At 34.3% G+C, this 6,010-nt stretch overlaps 1 long non-coding RNA gene across 3 annotated transcripts in view; it reads right to left on the bottom strand.

The window, feature by feature from the left end:
• Positions 1-6,010, bottom strand: part of LOC149789907 (uncharacterized) — a 2,017,354-nt gene that overhangs the window by 1,627,353 nt on the left and 383,991 nt on the right. The gene's annotated exons all lie outside the window — the stretch shown is intronic.

Here is a 6,010-nt window from a genome sequence, read left to right as displayed (position 1 = left end):
TTCAGTGGATTCCTTATCAGCCCATCTACTTTTACTTTACACCATGCTACTTTAAAAAAAAAAAATGAATTATCCCCATTGGGGTAGGTCCCCCCAACCCCCCACCCTACTTTGTCAACTTACCTGCCACATTTAAATCTAATGGAAGGCCCTGCTGTAAAGCCTGTTAGTAAAACTACCCAACACGAGGATTTCATACATTTGCAACTCCTAGATGGATGGTAATGTTTTCATTTTTGTAATGTAGATTTGGACATTCTTGCCACCAGTATGGAATATGTGTTTCAGAAACACAAGCAGCTTTCATCATATTTGCATATAGGTTTTATATGTTGTGAGTATGTTGTAGGAAGTTTTTTTAAATAACATCATATGAGATGATGCCAGTGGAAATGGCAGAAAAGTGTCTGTATTGTTCACCAACTACACCTTGTTCTTACAAAATGTGGCTGTTACACATTCCCATGATGATGTCACTGACAGCCATCAGTGAGGAATGCCCCAACAAGCATAATACAAATTGCTTCCATTGTAATTGTTACAATTCCATTCTGACCACTCCGGTGTCCTAGTGGTTAGAGCGTCCGCCTCAGAAGCGGGAGGTCATGGGTTCAAACCCCAGCCAAGTCATACCAAAGACTTACGAAAATGGTATTAACAGCTACCTCGCTAGACGCTCAGCATTAAGAGGTTAGTGTTAGGACTGATCGGCCTGGTGTCAGGATAATGTGACTGGGTGCAACATCATACTACATGTTTGCAGCATGATGCCCCAGTGCTATACATCACTAAAAACTGCCACACTGCAGACATCCTAGCAATATGACTGAAAAATTATTCAAGCTACGTTAAAAATCCAATCACACACACACAATTCCATTCTACGATCCAGAACCAACACTAATTCCGTACTACAGTTCTTGCATTTCAATCCAATTTTGCTTTTGAAATGTAGTGCCACTCAATTCATAATGAACCCATTCATTTCAAACACTCGCAAATACTAATTATTCCTGCCTACAACTGAAAAATATCTATATAAAAAAACGTGTAACTGTGTTTTATGCAAGGGCATGGAGATGCACAAAAACTTGCACCTGAAGCTTGAATAAAACCCCGACTGTGGATAAGACTTTACCCATCGATTACCCCAGCTTGGGGATAAATTCCGACCGTGGCGATTTATTATATATCCTATGATTGCTCCAGCTTGAGGGCAAAATCCAAGCACATCCCTAAAAAGATAACAAGTATAACGGCTCTTTACCTTCTATAAATGCCACTTGAGCTTCCTGATGATGTTGTATCTGCCATTTGACAGAATCACGAATGTGGATATGTTTCTTAATTGCCTCTAGTTGTTGAGCTAGTTTAGCTGTATGAAATTTCTTTGTGCAGACTCACTCATTATTAATATTACAACAGTGATTTAATTACACATCACCTGTCAGCACACCGATGATAAGTCAGTTATTTTATAACACACCAACAAGCTTGCCCCTTGCACCCCCTCCCTTTTTTATTTGGGCACCTGTGGACATGAATCTGCAAGGCTCAAATTGTCATTTTTAATATAAGATCTCAACATTTTTAAGGCCTTAATTTTAAAGACATCCTTAAAACCCCCAAAAGGTTATCAACTGGATCACCAGCCTTCGTTTAGAGTAACAGCAAGTATAAAAATATATATATATATATATATATATATATATATATATATATATATATATATATATATATATATATATATATATATATATATATATATATTTAGGTCTAAGGAAACACAATAAAAATGTTTGATTTAACAATGACATATTTGCCTCAGGTCTGTGATCCTGAAGTGAATATTAACTGTCCATTTATTTTCTTGGCTTTTCTTTACTAGGAAATTGATTATAGAGATTTCTGCAATGGTGAAGTCAATGTAAAAATTGGTTACTATAACATACTTTTTACGCCATGTTTGAAAAAATAAATCCAATGGAAAGCTTATAGTCTGAAAATCTTCATTAAATTAAGTTAATATAGGGGAAAAAACTTTAAGAGTTCATAAATATTTTTCAGTGCTGAATAAAGATATAACATAACACTTTCTGCTTTGATTTTAATAGTTTCTGAGAGCATGAAAAATTTCTAGAACTATAATGTATAAATGTTTTCAAAAGATCATATTAATATGAGTGAAAAATCTGTTATGAAATAAACCGACAAGATCTTGTATGAATTCATGTTATCTTTAAATATGATATTTGTGTGAAAATATCTGGAAGAAAAAACAAGATGGTGCCACTCACACATACAATGTGGTTGCCACAGTAGCCATATTAAGAAACTTTTTATCGCTACTTCTGAATGGATAATTGTGTCAGCGTGTCAACATGTGTACAAAATACTTATGTTGATGTCTAGCAGGTCCTGAATGAGAATTATGGTGCTGTACAGACATCCTATAAGGCCACCAATGTGGCCATCCTGAAAATCTTGGTATAACTACTTCTCCTGAATGAATCGTCATATCAGTGAAAGACTTCTTATGTCTAGTTGGACGTAAATGAAAATAGTGCCAATCTAACCTCCAATATGGCTTTTTTAATGGGCATCTGGAAAACCCCTTCCTTGCTACTTCTCCTAGATGGCTGGTCATTTTGACATTGTGCTTTCACTAGATGACCTATTTGATGTCTGGTTGGCCGTAAATGGAACTTTGCATATGGTTTTGATGTCTAGTTGGTCCTAAATGTGGTTTTTGCTGCTCATAAACTTCTAATGGTATTATAGTTGGTTCCTTAATGAAACTGCTGTACAAAATTAAAAGGCCTTCTCACTTTCTATCAAGTTGGATACAATTATCTTTACCAGCTAGGATTTCTTGATCCTCTTTTTTATACATCAACCCTTCACATATGTAGTTAGCTAAAACTGTATTTTGAACAATTAATTGCCCTCTTGCAAATACAATCCCAATTGCCTGCTTTTACCAGTGTGAGAGCTCCTTATATAAGTAGCTAAGTATTCAGTAACTGAATTTCCACATCCACATGCATCAACTCAGAATTGAAAGTTGCAAAACATATACAAATTTGAAAATCTTGAGACATGTGTCACTTTGCATGGTGGGTGTTATGATTTAAATGCAACAAGGAAATTGAATTAGGGTTAATTTCTTTAAGCTGTATTCAATCATGGGGCCCTGGATTATAGAATGGTCTAGGCATACACATCACTAATCAACTCTCTCTAGTCCAACCAATGTGTGTATATGAGAAAGCTTGTCAGTAGCGTTATGTGTGTTGATTTCTTCTAATAAATATGTTGGCTGCCAAGTAAAGTCTATGATGTCCTGAAAAATGGTGTTAAGCTCCATACAGGCAAGCTAAACAATCAATGATATAATGGAACAGTAGACACCATTTTAGCTAAATATGCCAAGAATTGATTTAGAGACTTGGTTAGTGATGATGACTTAAAATTGGCAAGGGATTAAAAAGATAAAAGAAATGACCTTTCATGGCACTGTAATATAACAAATGAGGAAAAACAAAAGTTTATTGCATTTGAACCTTTTGTTTTTTCACAGTTTCAATTTAATTTAAGTCATAAGGCCCCTTATTTTGCCTTACCAAACATATAGCAAGTTATTACCTCAAGCCCTAGCACTAATAATGCCTCACAAGTAAGCAGTCTTTTATGAAGTCTCAGGTCTGAGTATATGTCTAGCAATACTTATGTCCAGTTTGTTTATAAAATTCTTTCTCACATGGTACAGTTTTCAGAGAGACACGATAAATTCAACAAGTGTGGTAATGAAGGGACAGGCATTCTTTATTTATGCACACATCCCAAAGGGACATTGCTATGTTTGAATCAACACTGAACTGAAGAATGGAGCATCAGCTGCATCAATTAAAATATTGTGGCCCACACAAAATACTGCAAGGACTATAATCAATTTATGAGTGCAATGGGCATGAATTACTGTAGCAGACTGGAGGAAGTAATCCGAATTTATTAATATCTTGAAGCTAAATATAGTAAAGTTTTCATCTATAATCTGTGGAATCGTTTTTGCACACAGTTTGCAGGATTTGTCTTTGGGTCATCGTTTTTCTTTCTCTTCATCTTTCTAGCTTTTGGTATCTTGATAAGTCTTATGGTGCCGTGCAACTGCACTTGATGATTACCACAGCCAGTGACATTGTATCAAATCTTCTGGGATCAGATGATTCAATGCAAATTCCACATAACCTATCACCATCCTCATGTTTGCCATCTGAATTACTAAGTTATTTTGCCTAAATAATAATAAAAACAATCTGGTCTGATGTGTTGATAGCGTTCTGAATGACCATAATATATTCTATGTATCTACCCTAGAAAATCCTGAGTGGATCGCTGTTTGGTTTTAATAAACCAAAGTAATCCAATGAAAGGCATTTTACAGACACAAGTGTCTGTTTCCTGTATGCAGTGATTAAATGATAGTATTATGTCTTTATTTTTTTAAAACTGATGATACATATGATCACCTTCAATGTGCAATATTAGTTATGTTAATTAACGAGTGGGCAATATTTGAATTTCAAAGATAAAAGTGTATGCCATGATCACTTTAGTAGGATGATTTGTCAAGTGAGGTTATCTTTTCTGTTTGAATAAATATTGTTAACTAAACTATTTTCGCAAGTTATGACATAAGAATGATTCAAAGAAAGAAAATTCATTAAATTGAATATATAAAATGTAATACTGCAACAGAGTCTAGATGAACTATTTCTTCAGAGACACAATCCAGACTCTGTGGCAGCAAAATTATCAAATAGGACACAACTAAGAGACAATCACATTTTCAGTCACAATGGTTTGACAATTATCAATGGCTTGAATTCATTGACTGTGAAGGCAAAGTGATTTGCAGTTACTGCAAAAAAAGTTCCCAAACTGTCACAGATTTTAAATTCTACCAGTGGACTTGTAAGTGTAACTGACAAATTCAGGATTTAATCAAGCAAGTCTCATGATAGTATTATACCTAATAAAGCAAAATGTAGCACAGTATATTCATGACACTTAGGCCAGCATGTACAAAATATTCCTCAAGTTACAGTTGCTAGCACTCCACTAAGAAATGTCATTTTATAATAAATAAAAATGTAATTGAAAAAAAATCGATAAAGTGATTGCACTCATTAACATAGCCTACTACCTAACTCAATAATGAAAATGATTTGGTTCATTATATCTTTATGTTTTATGGAATAAATGCATACATCTGATTGAATTTTAGGCAAGAGACCGAACTTTTGGGTTAAGTTAAAATGTATGTGGAACAAATGCATTTTCTAAAACTACTTGTATCAGTGTGCATTGTGACTTTTCTTTAAGATAACTCTAAATGGTACTGGGTATATATCATTTTCTTCAACTGCACACTGTTGTCTTCCATTTGATTTAATGACTTACAGCTATACTGTCTACACAGTAGGCCTCAACGTCAGGAAAAATTCTGTATACTTCAGTTACAGCTGAAATAAGTTTTCCATTAGTACCTGAATCAGACAAAAAAGGTTGTGTTCTGGTGTGTGAATAGAAATGGCTAAAAGTAATATAGACAAAAGCCATAAGAGTACACAAGTTACATATGAAAACCACCAATTCAATTGCATGTGTGGCATACAAGTTCAAAGATTTGCTTCATGTTTGTTTGTGTACACACATTGTTCAACTCATAAGATATTTTAAGAGCTATTTCTCTATTGTATGCACAATTCATTTACAAATGTGATTAGTGGGCCACACCGAAGGCCATACTATAAGTTCACTTGGCAATACGGTAACGTCAGCTGAAAAGTATAATCATCCATTAAAGAGCATTATGATATGAACATTAGGTATTTAGGACATATAGATTTTTCTTTTCCAAATGGAGTCCAAGTAATTATTGCCCAATCCAGGTATAATTTTGTACACAAGTAAAGAACAAAACAAGATAAATCTTCATTTATTTGCA

This window comes from Sinohyriopsis cumingii, chromosome 10 (assembly GCF_028554795.1).
Source record: "Sinohyriopsis cumingii isolate HCF-2022 chromosome 10, ASM2855479v2, whole genome shotgun sequence".
Classification (NCBI taxonomy): Eukaryota; Metazoa; Mollusca; class Bivalvia; order Unionida; family Unionidae; genus Sinohyriopsis; species Sinohyriopsis cumingii.
Note: the sequence above shows the minus strand (reverse complement) of the source record. Positions and strands in the feature narration are given on the sequence as shown.